Source organism: Crocuta crocuta, unplaced genomic scaffold, assembly GCF_008692635.1.
Source record: "Crocuta crocuta isolate KB4526 unplaced genomic scaffold, BGI_CrCroc_1.0 scaffold139, whole genome shotgun sequence".
Classification (NCBI taxonomy): Eukaryota; Metazoa; Chordata; class Mammalia; order Carnivora; family Hyaenidae; genus Crocuta; species Crocuta crocuta.
This window is the reverse complement of record NW_027533258.1, coordinates 3,683,083-3,703,310: the sequence shown is the minus strand read 5'-3', so window position 1 is coordinate 3,703,310 and position 20,228 is coordinate 3,683,083. Positions and strand designations below refer to the sequence as shown.

At 48.6% G+C, this 20,228-nt stretch overlaps 1 long non-coding RNA gene across 1 annotated transcript; it reads right to left on the bottom strand.

Moving 5' to 3' along the window:
• Positions 1–4,362: 4,362 nt before the first annotated feature.
• LOC144217238 (uncharacterized) lies at positions 4,363–5,570 on the bottom strand. Its single transcript, XR_013330852.1, has 3 exons — positions 5,523–5,570; positions 5,101–5,202; positions 4,363–4,435 (listed from the first exon to the last, which is right to left on the bottom strand). It is a non-coding gene; the product is annotated as an uncharacterized LOC144217238 (long non-coding RNA).
• Positions 5,571–20,228: the final 14,658 nt, after the last annotated feature.

Below are 20,228 nucleotides of genomic sequence, written 5' to 3'. Positions count from 1 at the left end.
GCGGAGCAGAAGACAAAAGTCTGGGCTCCTAATGTGGGTGAGCCATCATACCAGCCCAGGATTGCCCATTTCTGGACATTTTTTTCTGTGCAAGAGCAATAAACGTCTATCTTATGTAAGCCACTATTATTTTCAGAGATTCTGTCATATTCTTCTGTTCCTGATCTTAACTCACGCAGCTGGTCTTCTCTCTCTCNCTTATTGCATTTTGTTGGAATCGTCTTTCTATATTCACGTTTCTCCATGGGACTGAATTTCAGTAGTCTCCAGAGGTCGTCCCCTCCTGCTGGCACACAGGAAGTACCTGTGGAATATCTTTAAATATTTGAAAACACGGATTTCCAAGGGAAAATTCAACAAGTGTCTGCAGTAAGTCGGAATGCCTTGTAATATTTGCCCCTGGGGTAACTCTTTCTCCTCTACAGATGACCCATGATGTCTGGCCCCAGGGCTTCCCTGGCTGGCAAACCAAATTAGCCAGGGGCCAGAAATATGGGTGTAAAAAAGCCATTGTTGGCCTTCCTCCCCCTCACCCGGGATCTTCCCCCTCGCTGGCGGATGACAAACTGAAGCTTTGTTCAGGAAAAGCGCAGTGTTACATTTCCGACCTCAGACCCCAAAACTCCAGGAATGCGGGGGAAAAAAACCCTGATTTCGCCACTACTCCTTGCACACCCAAGCCAACATTTATTGAAAGCATTCAAACACTACTGTTTTAGTGTATTTTTCTCTCTCGCAGATTTCTAGCCAGTCATGGAACCTTCCCTCTACTCTTCTCCAGCGGCACAGCCAACCTCTCCACCTCTTGATTTACTCCTCTCCTGTTTTTCTCTACATGAATTAGCTTTAGAGATTTGTGGGGCACGCAATAAAGGTTAAGCATTATGCAAGGTGCTGGCGTGGTGAAGATACGAGTTTGATGACAGGTTGGGTTTCTCCACTGGGTGCAAACAAATTAAACAGTTTGGCCATCGTTCTGGGGAAGATATGTGCCAGACACAAGCCAGACACACCTTGAGGAAGGACCACCTATGTTTCTCCAGGATAGTTGGGCAGACCCTTGAAAGACAGGCAGTACTTCAGTAGGAGAATAGGGGAGAGGGCAAGTATTTTGTGCAAATATGAATCAAGTGAGAAATATCCTAGAAAGCCTGGGATGAATGAGGCAGATGGTGGCATGGCAGGTGGTCAGACACAAGGCTGAACTGATGGTCAAGGGCCAGGCCAAGCAGGACCCAGAAAGCGTTGTCTCCCAGCTGGACCATCGCATGGAGGCACTGGAGAGAAATGGAAGGGATTCGTGCACTGGAGTCACCCTTTAATAGTCCTACTTTCAACGGATCTGTCCGGCAGGGATGCGGAAGACCCACAGGGGTGTGGCCGAGTAGACCGCCACTGCAACACTTCAAATGAGAGGGGTGAGTGAGGAGGGATTAGAGAAAAGCAGATTTGAAAGATGTTAAGATCTTAGAGACAATAGGACTTGGCGCCCGCTAAACGTGGGGGGATAGTTCTGACTGCGACAGACTGCAAAGCTGATCAATTTGAGGCGGAAAACAGCCCATTATTTCCCCCTCTCTTTGATATTAACTCATCCAGGAGGATTATGGGTAGAGGGAGGGTTCTCCCCAGGCACAGGCACCACTCAACAGATCTCTCGCTCATATTGCTCTCTTACCGGCCTTGACTTCTATCTTTGTTGCCCTTCCCATCCTAATCCCTCATTCCAAATAGCTCTCATTTTCAGAGAACACACAGTAGACGATGTGCTGGGTCCATCACATGAGCATCTCTGAAGCAGAGGAACTGGGCCTTTACTTCTCTATTATCTGATGGCCCAAGACACAATGGCCAGCACTCTTTAAATACAGGATGGGGTCATATCTGGCTTGAACACCAGCCCAGGAGAAGAAGGCATGAAAAATGTATCACGTCAGTAAGCTAGAGGAGGACCAGCAGCTAGCTAGCCTACTACTGTTGGCCAGAGACGAGCTGGGGGTGGGAGACACGTGCCATGTGGGCAACCATGGGCCTTGGGGATTATAGATTGGGGGATGGGCAATGAAGAGAGTTACCTGAGCCTGCACTCGGTCCATCAGACCATTCTCTTCACAGTCTCCTCTCACTCACCCCACGGGTGGGAGGAAATAGTTATACTGCTTAGAGAAAGAAAGATAATGTGGAGACAAGTTGAGTCCCTCTTAGGCTCTTAGGTAGCAAAAATAGAAAGGATACATTTGCATACTGACGCAACTGGGCATTCACATCTTGCTTCATGAAGCTACGGCAAAATGTCCAGGCATGGGTTTTAGGCTTCTTTCAACCTCTTCTATCCACCCATTTCTGGAAAGTTCCAGTCAAAGCATAGCAACCGTGAAGGAGCCTGATCAGGAATCCGCGGGGCCCTCCAAATTCAGCAGACTGGTCTGATTACCCAGAGTTAAGCCGAATTAGAGTGTATGGAGCCACTGTGGGTAAATCATTGTCAGGACTCCAAGAAAACAGTCAAAGCAACTGCAGCCAAGGATGTCTCTTGGCCGCTGTGTCCTTGAGTTGCTAGGAGTGGCTTAACTCTGCGACTCCAGTTGCTGACTCAGTCTTTTGATTCCCCTGGGGCACTCCCTTGGATTTAGGACTGGGCACCATGCTCTTTACCCAGATGCCCCCACAGTAGTGTTCACAGCAACCTGGAGAACTGGGGCTGGAATTGACCTCATCATGACGTGGTCAGGCCCTTCATTTTATAGAGGAGAAATCTGTAGCCCAGAGAAGTGATGTGACTTATTCTGTGAGCTAAGAACTATGCCCTGGCCAAGGAATGCTGCCATCAAAGATGGACATCCAAACAGTCTAGAGATAGGGCGTCTGTGCTTCTCCATCCTGTACCGTGGAGGAGGCAGGCAAGGGATGCACCTTAAAAATGCGAGTGCACCAAGCCCGACCCCATTGTAGTCTGTGGAACAACATAGCCCGCAGCCTAGGCCAGGCAGTCTCTAAGACGAATTCCCATTGCTCTGAGTTCATGTTCACTAAATACTCTTTTCCGAGAGACCCCAAATGACCTTGACATTAGAACAGAAGGTCCTTGGGAGAAAATCCAAACACCCAGAGGTAGATCTCCCATTATAAGTCAGATTTGTTGGCACATCAGACTCTTGAGAGTTGGGTGAACATCAATTTCCCCGGGGCGAGATGACCCCTGTTCTCATCCTCTTACAAAGGTGACCCCACAGGCTCTGCCCGGAGGAGCCAATCGTATCTCCTTACTCTGCTACTTCTTGACAAGCAGCAGATAACTTCCCTCCCCTAATGAACTGTCAGTGGTTGTGGTTAGTGCTGTCTCAAACTTTTTGAAGTAGTGAGTAAGTGTCTATGCCTCTGGGGCGCCCAATACAAACGTTGATCATACATAAGGCATCTGACAATAGCGTCCTATTGTTCATACAGTAGGTAATTGGTCTTCGGATGCCACCAATGCCCCCTTCTGTGCCCCACCTTCTCCCATGTGACATCCCCTTCACCTCTTCTTCCTGTGCTCTAGCTTCCATACGCTTTCTTAGTCTCCCTTCCCAAATAAAACTCCTCTCCGAGAGAATTTTCTGGAGAACATTCGGCAGGAAAACAGTATCTGAGGATTTTAGCTCTCCTCTCCGTTCCCTCTGCCCCCACTGTTTCTCCTGCCCAGATATTACAATAGCCCTGAAGCTGGCTTCACTGCCTTCCCTCTGATTCATTTTCTTCCAGCTCTGTTCCTATCAGGACACCTCCTCACCCAAAAATATTCAGCGGCTCCCCATTGCACAAAGAATGAAGTCCAGACTCCTTCATCCGTTGTTTGAAGCCTTGCATTACCCGGACCCAGTGATTTTCTTCTGATCATACCTCTTCTTCTTCCCCTTCACTGGCTTTAACTGCCCAGCAGGCCCTTATGGCTCTTTCCATTTTCCATGCACACCCTCATATTGGCTTCTTGCCATCAGTCTGCCTAGAATAGTCTTTCCCTGAACCCCAGTTCCATGTATTTAAGTCCTGCCCATCTGTATCGGTTAGGATTGTTGCTGAGAACAACAGATGCCAGGGACGCCTGGGTGGCTCAGTTGGTTAAGCGTCCCACTTCTGCTCAGGTCATGATCTCAAGGTTCGTGTGTTCGAACCCCACGTCGGGCTCTGTGCTGACAGCTCAGAGCCTGGAGCCTGCTTCGGATTCTGTGTCTCCCTCTCTCTCTGCCCCTCCCCTGCTCATACCCTGTCTCTCTCTGTCTCTCACAAATGAATAAAAACATCAAAAAAATTTTTTAAAAGAATAACAGACTCCAAAATTAACAGGCGTAAACAAGGTCAGATTTTATTTCTCTTCATATAGAAGTTTGGAGACCCAGACTCCTTCCTGTTCATTGCTCCATCATCCAAATGGCCCGAGGTAGAACCAAGATCTCTGTTCATTATGTCCATATCCCAAGAATCAGGGTGCAGGAAGGGACAAAGAAAGAGAAGGTCAAGTATGCATAGCAGCTGTCTTCCAGGGACTATTCCTGGAAACTACCACCTAACACTTCACTAACATCTCTTTGAACTCAATCATGTGGCCACATCTAGCCGCAGAGGCATCCGGGAAATGTCTTTACTTGTGAGTGGCCTTTTTCTCAATTAAAAATTGGGAGTTATTGGGGCGCCTGGGTGGCTTAGTCGGTTAAGCATCCGACTTTCGCTTAGGTCATCATCTCGCGGTTCGTGGGTTCGAGCCCCGCGTCGGGCTCTGTGCTGACTGCCAGCTCAGAGCCTGGAGCCTGTTTCAGAGTCTGTGACTCCCTCTCTCTCTGACCCTCCCCTGCTCACGCTGTCTCTCTCTCTCTTTCTCTCTCCTAGAAATAAATAAAAAACATTAAAAAAAAAATTGGGAGTTATTGTTGAAAGTAGAGAGCGCTGATATGGGAGGACAGATATCAGTGTCAGCAATTCCATTGTTCAGGGCCACCTTGGCTGCCCAAACTTTGCCCCCACCCATTCCCACCCATGCTTTGTCTGCAAGCCGTCTTTCCACTCCCTGAATATCTGCAGTAGTTTATCTGACCCTCCTTCCTAGCACATAGTACTACTCACCCTTTAATGGCCACTTATGATATTATTTTATCTTCTGCTGAATGCTGGCCACCCATTAGGAAGTATTCCGTGTTGAATTCATTTCAATTTCTCCCGTCCTCACTATCAGCGAGTAGAGATGGGGGTAACGTTCACCACAATAAGCCACAGTTCCCTGGCTCTTGGCCAACCTCGTCATTCTAACCCACTGCCTATGAGCATTCTTAGTAGTAACACAGCTCCAGTTTTACTTTCAGATCCTCTCTTTTCTTGGACCCAGACATATGTCTACATATCGTCCTGGGGGTGGGTCTGAGTGACACCCACCCAGAATCACCCTTTCCTCACCATGAGTGCAAAGAGCTTTATCAAACATGGCTCCCCATGCCTTAGGATGGGTCCCCTCCCAGGATACCCTCAGCCTCTTGTGAAAATACACTCACCAGGGTCCAACACATCCCTCCTCCACAGACATGTCTGTCTGGATTCTATCTCAGGCTCGTAAGCTCTTACATCATCATAAGCTGTTACATAAATAATCACAGACTGCTATGTAAACAATGCCCAAAGCCTCTACTTCTTCTGTGCAAATAGTGTTATAAACACTGGATGGGTGAATGATGACTGCCTCCAATTTGCCAACTCTCTGGATCATTTCATTAGGCTTACGTGCCAACTTGGTTTTGAAATGCAGATGGAGGCAACAGACTCTTAACCGAATGTACATCTCGTGGCAGTGGAGGAGACCAGTTACAGATACATAGAAACCTTGTCACATGAAGTAAAGTGAGGAGGGGTGCCCGTGACGTGCTGTCAGGGAAGTCTCTTCTGTCTCTAAACAGAAATGATTTCCAGAGCCTCTTGAGTTCCGCGGATGTTGGATGTTTCTTACACAGGATTCCTTAGCCTCGCAGCCACATGAGGGTAGGATCCCCACTTTACAGATGAGGAAACTGAGGCTCAAAGAACTGATTGCCCTGGGGCACATCAATAGATTTTTGCTTTGAACTCAGATCTGTCTGGCTACAGAGATCTGGGTTTGTGTGACTGCATGACCTTTCAGATATTTGACGAACTCTCCTGCAGCACAGATAAGAACCTTCTGGAATGTGCTTAAGCAGGCTGAGCAGGAGCTGGTGGGCAACAGTATAGAGAGGCCAGTGGGGCTTCGTGGCATAAGTGTATCCCACGAGGGAAATGGTCTAGCTCTCTGAGCAGTCTAGGGCAGGCTCGAGAAGAAGTATCAGGAGGCTGCAGAGAGGGCTGTATCTGGTTGGGGGTTAGAACAACACAATCCCTAAGGCTCCACCTAAGGCTTCAACTCCAAGACTGCAAGAAGGATGAGAAGAGCAGGAGAAAACAGGCTTTGCATGAAGAACGCAGGTGACAGATCATGCGTAGTGTCCTAGAAGGAGTAGGTGGCTAACATTGTGGACCCAGTTAATGCCACTGAATTGTACACTTAAAAAAATGACTAGGGGCGCCCGGGTGGCTCAGCTGGTTGAGCATCCAACTTCAGCTTGGGTCATGATATCGTGGTTCGTGGGTTCGAACCCCGTGTCGGACTCTGTGCTCACAGCTCAGAGCCTGGAGCCTGCTTCGGATTCTCTGTCTCCCTCTCTCTCTGCCCCTCCCCAACTCACATCCTGTCTCTCTCTCTCTCAAAAATAAATAAACATTAAGAAAAAAAATGACTAAAATGGTAAATTTTATGTTGTGTATATTTTGCACGCATGCACACACACACACACACACACAAAGTGAGTAGAAGAAAAAAAATGACAGATTATGTTTAGCTCAAACAACACACCCGAACACAGGAGACGTCCAATATTATCAGAAGGTAGGACATTTGGTTTCACCCTTTAAACTCCAGGCAAAAGAAGCATCTTTGCTACAAGACTGAGCATGTGTTGGAATTTGAAGAGAAGGATGACCAAAAACATTAGTCAAGAACATTCTTTGCCCACCCACTGTGCTCTTGGAACCAGATCTGTGACGTCAGGCCGCTCTGAGTCCCTCTTCCCTTGTAAGTCAAAGATTGTTGCGTCAACCCACTGAGGGCTAGTCATAATTATTAAAATCAACTGACTTCACGGGACATTTCCTATCTGCAAGGTGCCTCGTGCTCAGGGTGAACATGAGGAAGGAGAGATTTGGGCCCTACAGGAAAGGTGGGAAAAAGTGGGTGGAGAGGCCCTGGGGAGTCAGGGGCTCCAGGAGTGATGACTAGTGGGCATGATTTCACCGCCCCCCTGAATGGTATCTCTACGGAAACATTACATACAGTGCCCTGTGGGCGGCCAAAGATTGATAACAGATCAAGAAATCTCTTAAAAGAATATATTTTTTCCTCTCATATTTCTGGCTTGGAAACTGGGACTTTGTTCTCATAAATCCAGTGTTCTCACCTGCCAAAAATGTTTGTCTTGATGATGAGCAACAGAGTCGTAGAGGAGCAAAGGAAGAGAAGCATTTGTCTTGGCCAAGGGAAGAGTTTGTGCTTTTTTTTTCCCACTTCCATCCCACCCCTGTCTTCCCCCCCTGCACCTTCCTAACCCTTGGTTACCATCAAAGGCTTTTTCCTGGACTCCCTATACTGGCTTCTCCGGACCTCAAGCTAGACATTCAGTTGCAGAAAAGTCTTCCTGAGATCCCGGTTTCCATCATTTCACGTTCTAGGTTCCGACCCCCTCCTCCTGAAGGTGAGCCCCCCGCCTTGTGCATCAATCACCACGTGCCTCAGAGCTCATGCCACCTCCTTTCTCCGTCCTGTCCACTCTGTTACCAGCCCGCAGTAACTCCAGCCAAGCCCTTCTTCTTAACAACCGACCCTTCCCTGCCTCTGTGCTTTATTATGAGTCACCCTTCCCATCTAAAGCTGCCATCGTCCTCAGCAATTCAGGGTCACCACCTCCTGAAGGAGCCAGCTCACTGCCCTTAGGACGCTTTCCAAAATGGCCATTTGCATATTGGTTCACTGTGCCCGGCGTCCCCCAGTCCAGAGACCTTCTGTTTAACCATCTCCAGGAGGCAAAAAATTGTCTGGTTTTCCATCAGCATGTGGGCCAGGTAGTTCTGGGGCTGTGCAAAGTGGAGACGGAAAACTGTGAGGGTGGGGTGGGGCAGGAGGGAGTCTCTAACTTCTTCTTCGACAGTGTTTCAAAGGCTACTCTGACCTCCACTGAGCCTTCCTGAGCCACTGGAGGGTTCTGTGGTAGAAGCTGGACTGCCTCTCATCTTTCCTGGCTCAGGGTTAGTGATGAGCTTCCTACAGTTGCTAAATCACTCACTGTCTGTCCCTATACTATCATCCAACGTGGAGCTATGGCTGGCTCTTCCCTCATTTTCTTTACCCTTTATAGTCATTCGTTTTTCTTTTTCTCTTTAATTTTTTTATGTTTATTCATTTTTGAGAGACAGAGAGAGACAGAGCATGAGTTGGGGAGGGGCAGAGAGAGAGAGAGACACAGAATCAGAAGCAGGCTCCAGGCTCCGAGCTGTCAGCACAGAGCCCAACATGGGGCTTGAACCCACGAACTTTGAGATCATGACCTGAGCTGAAGTCGGATGCTTAACTGACTGAGCCACTCAGGCGCCCCCATTTGCTTTTCTTTTCCAAGCCCTCTCCTGTGACGTTGATGGAGTTTCACGAACAGGTACACAAACTGCCTTCTTTCACCCGAAGTCTAGAGGGATTATTTACTCTTTGTCACTAGGTTCCTTCTGCCCTGAAAGTCTCTCCAGCTACGTCACAGACCTCTGGTCACTATAGATGCCACTGTAGAATGTGCCTCTCTAGGCAGGCACAGAAATGGTTTTTAACCAGTGACCTGAGTTGCCTTTGTTGACTTCGGGAGGTGGAAATCCTTTACGTGTGAGCGGTCCCTTTGTCCTGGGGAACCCTGAGCTGTCCCTGTGCCCGAGGGACCCCAAGGCTTCCTCTACCATCTTATTCTGGGCGGTCATGCTAGCTGAAGCCCTGGGGAGGCCAGTCTTCTTTCATCGCTTGCTGATAGGAAGCTATGACATCAACTGGGTTGTGTCCTCTGGCACGTCATGGGTTTCCCAATGGGTCTGAACGTCCCTGCCGGGAGACAGAGACAGAAAGTTCACGAAGCAAATGCAGCCTTCAGTCTGCATGTTCTCATCTCCCAGAGGGAAAACAGAAGATGCCCCAGGTTTACAGCAGACACACAATAAAAAGCACCTGGTGCCCCGGATCCTACTCTGACTGATAACACTCTTGGTACAGGAGCTATTTCTGAACAACAGAGGAGGTGCCAGTCTCCAGCCTGTTCCGGGTTCCCTCCTTCCCCCACACTTCCATCCCACACAAGGTTCTGATGGGCCAGGCATCCCGGAGAGAGATAAAGAGGAGCCAACCCAGGTTGGCGGGTTATTTCTTCCTTCCTACCTGTGCTGTTGGAGTTCTTGGAGACTTTGAGCCTTATTTCCAACAACCGGAACTAAACACCCTAACTTTAATGAGGTCTTAGGAGTTTGGGCCTCTGTTCAAGCAGAAAGAGGGTGCCTGTGGTCACACACAGGGAGACGCAAACTTTCCGCCAATGAATAAGTCCCTTCTCCGTGCAAACCCTGGGTTAGGTCCCTGGAGGTACAAAGACAGTGAGTAGATGTTGCTCTGTCCCGAGCGAGCTTAAAATTTGTGGAAGATGCAGCAAGGCACCTGGGTTCCTTCCTTGGGGTGAATGTTATGCCAGGCGTGATGAAGAGCCACCTGGGATCCTGGAGGAGGCATCAAGGACGGTTTCCGTGAAAGGTGGCATCTGATGTGAATGACGAGTTAGGTTCAAGCATTCAAAGGAAGCAGGGAGGGGTTGAGCTGAGCACAGAGCTCTCACAGCGTCCCATGTGGCCCACAGCTGGGTAGAGGACAGAGGGGCGGAGGGTTTACCCAGGATGAGACGTAACCCAAAGCACAACCCAGAGCCACCCGAAAGCTCCAAGCTGGGGAGTGACTCACATTTGGGAAAGATGAGTCTGATGGCTGAGGACAAAAGAAATTGGGGTCGGGAGCAGAGGACACAGGAGGGGGTCTATGCAGTGGCAGGGAGCCCAGAGCCCAGCAGGTGGCTCACATGTGGTAGTGCCGGGGTGGGGGGGGACTCCCGCCGTCATCAGGAGGCGGAATCGCTGGGACTTGGAGATGGAGTCACTCGGGGGGTGAGGTTGAGGGAAGTGTCTGGGTGGTGGTCATGTTTCCGGTCTGGGCATCTGTGTGGTTACATCTACCAAGTTAGGGAAACCCGGGGGCACATCAACAGGATCTGCTGTCTCCTTCTTACTTAAAAAAAAAAAAAAAAAGCCACAATGAGAACTTAAGATGCCCCTTCCTGGAAATTCCACACCATGAACCTGAGGGAGGGATCAGGTCAAGCATAGCCAGGATGCTGCCCAGCCCCTCATCTTAACCCTGGAATTGGACTTCACGTGCAAGAAGGAGCCAAGAAAACCCAGCTCCTTGGGCCAATGTCTGTAGAATTCCAAAGCCAGTCAGACGTGGTGACTTCAGGTGTCAGTCTTCAGCCCCCACCTTCTGCCCTGCATTTACATACGAGCATAACCCGAGCATCGTGCCCCCTGGGCTCCTGAGACATGACACATTCTGTCCCTCTCACCTGGAGCTCCGCCCCTGACCCTAGACCTCACCAAAGCCCCCCACCCCCACCTCCTCAGGCTTCCTGACAACTGTGCTTCTCTGTTTCATGACACAAAGGAAGCATTTGGGTGAGCAAAAAGATGGCGCCCATCTTCCTCATACACATGATGACCACTTGGTTACCTTGGCTTTAAGGTCTGAACTTGCCCAGAAGTAGGAGCATCCCCTTAAGAGTGGTGAGCAGGGTTTAGCACTGAGAAGGACACATGGCTGCATCGGACATGGTCTCTATTAACCTGGTGGAGCAACGGGCACTCACCTAAGTCACTGTGGCATGATGTGACTGTGGTCTTTGCTGCTAGGGATTGAATTGTGTCCCACAAAATTCACATGTTGACATCCCAATCCCCCAGCAGCTAAGAATGTGGGAAGACACAGGGAGAAGACAGCCATCTACAAGGCAAGGAGAGAGCCTCAGAAAAACCAGCCCTTTCTGGGATGGCCCAGCCTCCAGAACTGGGAGACGATGAATTTCTGTTCTTCAAGCCCCCGACTCTGTGGTACTTTGTTAGGGCCACCTGTGCAGACTCACAGAGGTGCTATCATAGAGAAAAGCAGATGTGCTACCAGATTGCAAAGGAGAGAGAAATGGATGCCGGCAAGGAAGGAAGTCAGCCTAGGGGTTATTTGTGTGGGTTCCAGGATGGACTGGCTGGGTTCAGACACCCCATGGTCTGCCCATCTCTCGGGTGACAGTCCCCACCAGATATGGTCATGGAGAGGATGATGTACGATAAAGGAGGTGCATAGAGTAAACCCACAGTAAGCCCGCAGGAAAGGGTAGCCGTTGCTTTATTAATTATTGCAGAGGAATCCCGCATCATGTAAGCCAAGAACACAAAGAGAGTGCACCACGGAGCAGCCAGAGAGCCAGGGACTGATCAGAGGAGAGCGGAGTCACCTAGGAGAGCTCTGGGGAGACAGGGCAGGGGAATGGGGGCAAGATCAAGGGCGCACTGGAATGCCCGGCTGGGCTTGGTTCCCAAGGAGAGAAGAACCGCTCAAGTTTCGCAAAGCAAGTGACAGGCAGGGAAGGGATGCCGACCAGCTGGTGGAAAGGGGATCAGATGAGGGAAAGGGAAACGACGGGCAGACCAGATGCAGGCTCCTTGGGTGCAGAGGAGAGCCCCGTGAGTAACTGTGGCTCTTCTATTCATTCGTGGGTCTTAAATATTTATTTCAGCGTTTGCGTGCATAAACAATGCAAGAGCCCAGAGCAGACACTCCCTGCAGCTCCTAAGAGGTTTGTACGGAAGTGTTCCTGGAAGAGACAGTTAATGCCTTTGCTCCTTTGCCCTGAACTTGATTGCCGAGAAGCAGGGCCCTGCACTTGCGAGCTGGCTGCAAGTGGTATTTCGTGGGGCCCATGGCACCTCCCGGGTAGCTACGTGATGAAACTCAGGAGCTCAGGTTTCCAGAGAGGGAACAGTCCTCAGAGATTTGAGCCAGAGGCGTCCAATGAATAAATAAAAGGGCGCTCACTGTGCTCCGTCCATTCACCGATATTCTGCTCTGGAACCATTTATCAAAACGGCCAGAGCCCTGCCTTTCTGCAGGAATGGAGGCCGGCTGTGCCAAGCCTCTCTTCTTTCTGGCTTTCTCCTGTTATCTAGGTAGCAGAGAAGCTGCAAGTTATAGGTAGCTTGGATATGATCTAGTCCAACGCTCCCGTTTTGCAGATGAGGACACTGAGTCCCAGAGAAGAGACTGTCTCGGTCCTCCACCGGTTTGTTGGTGCCCGTAGATGATACCGGAACTCGGACACCATGACTCTCAGTACAGGGCTTCCTACCATCCAGCGCAAACTGGAGAAATGTAATGCAAGCCTCAGACGTAGCTTCAGACTTCCAAGTAGCCACGTTTAAAAAGTTAAAAGAGGGGCGCCTGGGTGGCTTAGTCGGTTAAGCGTCCGACTTTCGCTTAGGTCATGATCTCGCGGTTCGTGGGTTCGAGCCCCACGTCGGGCTCTGTGCTGACTGCCAGCTCAGAGCCTGGAGCCTGTTTCAGTCTGTGACTCCCTCTCTCTCTGACCCTCCCCTGCTCACGCTGTCTCTCTCTCTCCTAGAAATAAATAAAAATATTTTAAAAAAATAAAATAAAAAATAAATAAAAAGTTAAAAGAAACAGGTGGAAACAACCTTAATAATATTTTATCCAGTATAAGGAAGATGTGGTATACATACACAGTGGAATATTACTCAGACATCAAAAAAGTGAAATATTGCCATCTGCAACGACGTGGGTGGAGTGAGAGTGTATTACAGTAGATGAAGTTAAGTCCATCTGAGAAAGACAAATACTGCATGATTTCACTCACATGTGGGATTTAAGAAATACAACAGGTGAGGATATGAGAAGGGGGGAAGAGAAGAAAGGGAAACAAACCACAGGAGACTCAGTGATAGAGAACAAACTGAGGGTTGATGGAGGGAGGTGGGTGGGGGATGGGCTAGATATGGGATGGGCATTAAGGAGGGCACTTGGGATGAGCCCTGAGTGTCGTATGTAAGTGATGAATCACTGAATTCTACTCCTGAAGCCAATATTGCACTGTATGTTAACTAACTAAAATACAAATAAGAGAAAATAAAAGTAAAGAAAAATATTTTTAAAAATAATAAAATAAAACAAAATTCATTACGAACAAAATATATCTTGTCCAGCGTATGCAATATTGACAGATTGCATACGGTCCTACACACCTCTCATTCCAGGATCTCAAAGCTCGCCGTGCGCCTGCTTGGGCTTGGCAGGAACGAGACGCAGGGAGTGGGGGGTCAGACTCTGAATAGTAGCCTTTCCAAGAAAAGCAGGCAGTGTGCAAGCCCACTAAGCCATACATTTTGCAGAAAGCCTGCATTTCTCTCCGGAGCATTGAGCATATAGACAAACATCCCCATAATGAAAGTGTGGGCTGTGGCAGACATTGTCCCAGCCTACAGCACACAGAGAACTTTTTATCCGGCCACCCATTTCCAGGGCGCTTTTCGCTGACAAAGGACGCCTGGGGGCGGCTGGTATTCCAGCTATCTCCTGAGGTGGCTGGAAGTGGGTGGCGGTGCCAGCTCCTGGAAAGAATGCTGTGACAAAAGTGCCTGCCGAGAGACAGAGGGTCGGCCCCTCACGCTGGAGCCCATGTGAGGTCAGCCCAGATGACTGGCGCGGCATTCCCTAGCCCCTCGGATGCACGGACTATACCAACTGCTAGAGTTCTATCTGGATCTGCACCGAATGTCAGAGTTCCACTCGTTTCCCACAGCCTGGAAATCCATTTCGATTCCTTAAGAGCTGCCGCCGCCTGGCTTTACCTCCAGCTCATCCAACGGTGTCGATGTCCAAAGGGCCCAAGTGCCTCTCTGCCCCTGTGGACAAGTTCCGACGTGGGGGCCATTAAACAGGTGGACCAACCATTCCTGATGACAGATCCCAGACTCCCACGGGAATAAAACCCAAAGGGCAAGGCTGGTGTGTTCTCCACCAGCAGCTGGCCCAAGGCGTGGCTTACGTAAAGGCCATCAAGGCAGATGCTCATATTGATGGAATTAACAAACCCTTCGGACAACCGGTGATCTCACAGCTTGATTGTAGAGTCGCGTTGACCGACACACATACACGGTGATTGAGCCCCGGCAATGTAGCCGGTCCAAACTGAGATGCGCTCTAAGTGCAAAATACACACCAGTGATCAAAGACTTGGTACGAAAAACGGGATGTAAAATCCCTCATCAGAAATGTTTACGTTGATCCCGTGTTGAAAGTATCCTATTTTACATATATTGGATTAGATATGTGTTATTAAAATTAATGTCAGGTGTTCTTTTCTAAATTTACAGTTACACATATGGCTCACATCGTATTCCTACTGGACAGCAATGGTCTGGTGGAGGCATTGCATCTGAAAGGCCTCTTCCCTGGGATTTAATTCCAATGACACTGGAGGGGATTTGACTAGCGGTGTGGTGACTGATGGCATAAGCTTGGGGGCTGGTGACCAGGACTAGGGATGTGAAATGGGACCACAGGCTACAAGCCCTGGGGCACCAGGGCCACTGCCGTGCTTCACCCCATTCATCACCCTGGAGGGCGTGGCTTAAACTTCAGGTTAAGAACCTTCACCTAGACCTAGGTCTCTCTGTTTCTCCCACTGTAGCATCTGCCAGGAACCTGCATCTGGACATCTCCTGATGAGAATCGAGTTATGTGATTGCCTCTCACCTTTTAGAAATGGAGCACAGGGGGCATCTGGGTGGCTCAGTCGGCTAAGCGTCCGACTTCGGCTCAGGTCATGATCTCATGGTTCGTGGGTTCGAGCCCCACGTCGGGCTCTGTGCTGACAGCCAGCTCAGAGCCTGGAGCCTGCTTCAGACTCTGTCTCCCTCTCTCTCTCTGACCCTCCCCTGCTCACGCTGTCTCTCTGTCTCTCAGAAATATATTAAAATATTAAAAAATTTTTAAAAAAAGAAATGGAGCACGAAATCTAACGCTGAACACCGGGGCCTTGTCAGCCCAAGGGACCCTTGTAATGACGTAATGACAGAGTTGATCTTTATCTTGATTTTGGTGGGTGGATGAGTGTATGAACCTATGCGAGTGGTAAAATTGCATAGATTTAAACACACACACATCTGTATTATTTCTTATGAGCGCATGTGAATCTGTAACCATCTCTAGGTAAAAGTGTTAATTAAAAAAAAAAATCGGGGCACCTGGGTGGCTCAATCAGTGAAGGATCTGACTTCAGCTCAGGTCATGATCTCACAGTTGGTGGGTTCGAGCCTTGAGTAGGGCTCTGCGCAGACACCTCAGAACCTGTTTCGGATTCTCTGTCTACCTCTCTCTCTCTCTGCCCCACCCCATTTACACTCGTTCTCTCTTTCTCTCTCTCTCAAAAATAAATAAATCAACATTCTTTTTAAATAAATAAAATAAATCAAGGCTGGGGCGCCTGGGTGGCTCAGTCGGTTAAGCAACCGACCCGATTTCAGCTCAGGTCATGATCTCGCAGTTCGTGACTTCGAGCCCCATATCAGGGGCTAAGGATTCTATCTCTCTGCCCCTCCCCTGCTACTCTCTCTCTAATCCTCTCTCCCAAAATAAGTAAAATAAACTTTAAAAATTTATAAAAGCAACCAAGGCCATGTTTGCACACCCATGTTCACAGTAGCCAACAGAAGCAACCCAAATGTCCGCAGACCCAGGAATGGATGAACGAAACGTAATATGTACATGCATACAATGAAATTTTAAAAAGGAAGGAGATTCTATCACATGCTCCCACATGGGTGAACCTTGATCGTGCTGACGGAAATAAGCCCATCCCCAAAGGGTGCCTAGAGTCCACGTGTACACGGTGCCTAGAGTCGCTGAATTCGTAGATACAGAAAGTAGAAAGGTGTTGCGGGGGGCCGTGGGGTGGGAAGGAACAAGGGGTTAGTGTTGAATGGGGACAGATTTCAGCTGTGCAAGAGGAAAAGTGTTCTGTGGGGGTGGAGGTAATGACCATACAATAGTGTGGGTGTGCTTAACGTCACTGAACTATACACTCAAAATCGGTTAAGGGGCGCCTGAGTGGGCTCAGTCGGTTGAGCATCTGACTTCGGCTCAGGTCATGATCTCTCGGTCCGTAAGTTCCAGCCCCGCATCGGGCTCTGTGCTGACAGCTCAGAGCCTGGAACCTGCTTTGGATTCTATGTCTCCCCCACTTCTCTGCACCCCCCCCACTCATGCTCTGTCTCTCTCTGTCTCTCAATAATAAATAAACATTAAAAAAAAGAAAGAAGAAGAAGAATGGCAGACATCTTGGCCATCATTTTTAGCCATGGGGCATTTCTTAAGTCTCTGCTCTTGACCTCCACCATAATCGTCACCCAGACAGCAGTTTGGGTGGTTCTGCCTCTGACCTTGACAAAAACATGTGGCTATCTATAAGATTCTGTTCAGGCCACCTGGTTGGCTCAGTCGGTTGACCATCTGACTTCAGCTCAGGTCATGATCTCTCGGTCCGTAAGTTCCAGCCCCGCGTCGGGCTCTGTGCAGACAGCTCAGAGCCTGGAGTCTGTTCCAGATTCTGTGCCTCCCTCTCTCTCTGACCCTCCCCTGCCCGCGCTGTCTCTTTCTCTCTCTCAGAAATAAATATATAAAACATTAAAAAAAAATTTTTTTTAAAGATTCTGTCCCACTTATGATGTCTCCTCGGCCCCTGTTCCCTGAGCCTAGAGATTCAACTGTGTATGAAAACTAGTATTGTATTCCCTCTTGGTCATCTCAGTCATGGGAAATTTTTGTGTGGTGATGCATAAATCCCAGAAAGTTTGGTTTAAAAAGGTCTCTAAGTGTGGACGGTTCCTCAAGTTTGTCCAGATTTACTGAATATCTTGGGTCCATAAAACAGGCCTGAAGCTTCACTCGAACCAAGAGGCCCTTTGAGTTCATGGGCCCTTTGAGTGACTTTGGGCAGCTGACTGATGCAGGTAGGACTTTTAAACTCACCATCAAAACGAGTCTACAAGCATTAAAAAAAATTTTTTTTATACAAAGAGGACACCTGGGTGGCTCAGTTGAAGCGTCTGACTTCAGCTCAGGTCATGATCTCATGGTTCATGGGTTCGAGTCCCGCGTCGGGCTTTGCGCTGACAGCTCGGAGCCTGGAGTCGGCTTCAGATTCTGTGTCTCCCTCTCTCTCTCTCTCTGCCCCTCCCCACTCACATTCTCTCTCTGTCTCAAAAGTAAATAAACATTAAAAAAAAAAAGACTTTCCGTCATGATCAGGCAGCCATTTAAGATGATGAGTGCAGATAAGTGTATTGATAAGGAAAAAATGGAAGAGCTTTTAAAATGGTACGTACTCAACGCCATTTTTATAAATACATAAACGGTGTGTGTTTAACCCCACTTTTGTAAGTAAATATTTAGAGATAGGTAATAGGTAGATATTCGTGTGTACATTTCAATACAACAACTCTGAATGGACATATGCAAAACTGTTTGCTGCAATATCTAACAGCATTAATTTTCTTTTCTTTTGGCTTCCTTTCCTATTTGTTTTGAGAGTAAACACATATGATATGTGCTTTCAGAAAAATACAAATGGGTTTTAAAAGAAACACTAGCAGGAGAGGAGGCGGTAAGTGGATGTGATGGCCATTTAAAGATGTTTCTGTGTGTGTGTGTAGTTTGCGGGGTGCTCTGAGTTCTGGCTGAGATCATGGGCAATTCTGCAGAAACATCTTTTTTTTTTTTAATTTAGTGTTTATTTTGAGAGAGACAGAGAGAATGCACAGGGGAGGAGAAGAGGAGGGGGGAATCAGAAGGAGGTTCTGCAAGGTAAGCACAGAGCCTGACATGGGGCTTGAAATTAAGAAACTGTGAGATCATGACCTGAGTAGAAATCAAGAGTCGGACGCTTAACCAAGTGAGCCACTCAGGCACCCCACTGCAAAAACATTTTAGGCCTAGACGAAGAGAAAGGTCAGTGTCATATTTTTCCTGTGTGCCTGGGATTAAATTATACACGTATACCTATACATTATATTTAGTCCTCAAAGAGCCTTGACAAACATTAACATTGCCAATGCCTCATCTATTACTGATCTTTTACTGCATAAATCTTATCCCTTGCACTAACCGGCCTTGATAACATGAACTCTATTACCAAACCCACTCACCAGCTTAAATCCCGGCATGTTATTTATATTTGCCATATTAAAAATAGCTGGTTATTCTATTCCCTGGTCAGGATAAACTTTAGATTCAAAACTGGTCTTTTCTTTTTTAACATTTATTCATTTCTGAGAGACAGAGCACGAGTAGGGGAGGGGCAGAGAGAGAGCAAGACACAGAGTCCCAAGCAGTCTCCAGGCTCTGAGCTGTCAGCACAGAGCCCAGTGCGAAGTCGAACTCACGAACCTAGAGATCATGACTTGAGCCAAAGTCAGACACTTAACCAACTGAGCCCCCCAGATGCTCCCAAAATTGGTCTCAATTCTCCACTCCCAGCGGCTGACCAATTTTTTCCGAAGTCACCTTTGCAGTTAGCCTATTACCAATACTTTAAATAATATACAGAGTAAATGATATCTTTGCAATTCAAGGACATCTTTGCAGCCTCCTTGGAAAACGAGGAAGGAATCTCTCTGGTGCTGCCTTTGTTGTTCTCTTTGGGTTGAAGCCCAGTGAAGACAGTAAGCAAAAAGCTACAGGAAGCTAAATTGATCTACATATGGAAGAGCTTAACTTCTACCAAAAAGGGAGGAAAGGCACGAATGGGGAAGGAAGTTGAAAGAAATGGCAGAGGAATGGGGTGCGAATGGGGAAGGTCTTGCAGAGGGGAAGGAGGGGGAAGCAGGGAAGATTCTGTGCAGCTGGGATTCTTCTAGAAAAAAAAAAAGTGGGAGGAGAGACAAGGGGCTTGAACTTCAGGAGGGGAGAGAGAAGCAGACAGGAGGGTACAGGGCATGAATTACAGACACGGGGACCTGACCTGTATGTTGCTTCTCCCGCCCTTCCCCCCAACAAGCTTTCAGTAAAGGGTTGTAATTCTTCCCCAAGGTTTGTGTCACTTGGGGATGGGGTTCTTGTCAGATGAGGAATCATTTTGTTTGCTGGATTGGGAATCCAATCAGCTGAGAAGGTCAAGAGGAGGCCCCTGGGAAGCATCCGGAATAGCCAAGCTCTGCCTTTGCCGAGTGGCAGGAGCAGCTGTGGTCGCCGGGCCCCCATGGTGCCGCCACCCCCAGCATGAGCCACGGTGTCAGCANGGGCGGGGGGGGGAGGGGAGAGAGTACCAACAACAGAGATTTTCTTTCTTAATTTTTTTTAATGTTTTATTTATGTTTGAGAGAGAAGTGAGCCGGGGAGGGGCAGAGACAGAGACACACAGAATCCAAAGCAAGCTCCAGGCTGTGAGCCATTAGCACAGAGCCCCACGCGAGGCTCGAACCCATGACCCATGAGATCATAACCTGAGCTGAAGCTGGATGCTCAATCGACTGAGCCACCCAGATGCCCCAACAACAGAGATTTTCTGTCTCACAGTCCTGGAGGCTCAAAGCCCAAGATCAAGGTGTTCTGGGGTTCCTCCCCGCTGAAGGCCCTGAGGATAGGAGCTGCTCCTTGCCCCTCTCCTTGGCCTGTAGATGGCCCTATTTGTTGTTGCATGGCATTCTTCCTTGGTGGGTGTCTCTCCATTTTATAAGGGCACCAGTCATACTGGATTAGGGCCCACCCTACTGGCCTGATTTTAACTTGATCACCTCTTTAATGACCTTGTTTCCAAATAAGGTCACACTGTGAGGTGCCAGGGCTCAGGGCTTCCACATACAAATTTTGGGGGGTGGGGGAAGAGCCACAATTCAACCTCTAACACCCGCTGACAAACCCTTTGACCAATCCCCTCAGCGTCCACCTTAGAGGTCACTGGGGGGAGGGGAGGGGCTCTTCTTCTTCTCCTTCGTACTTGCTCATCCCC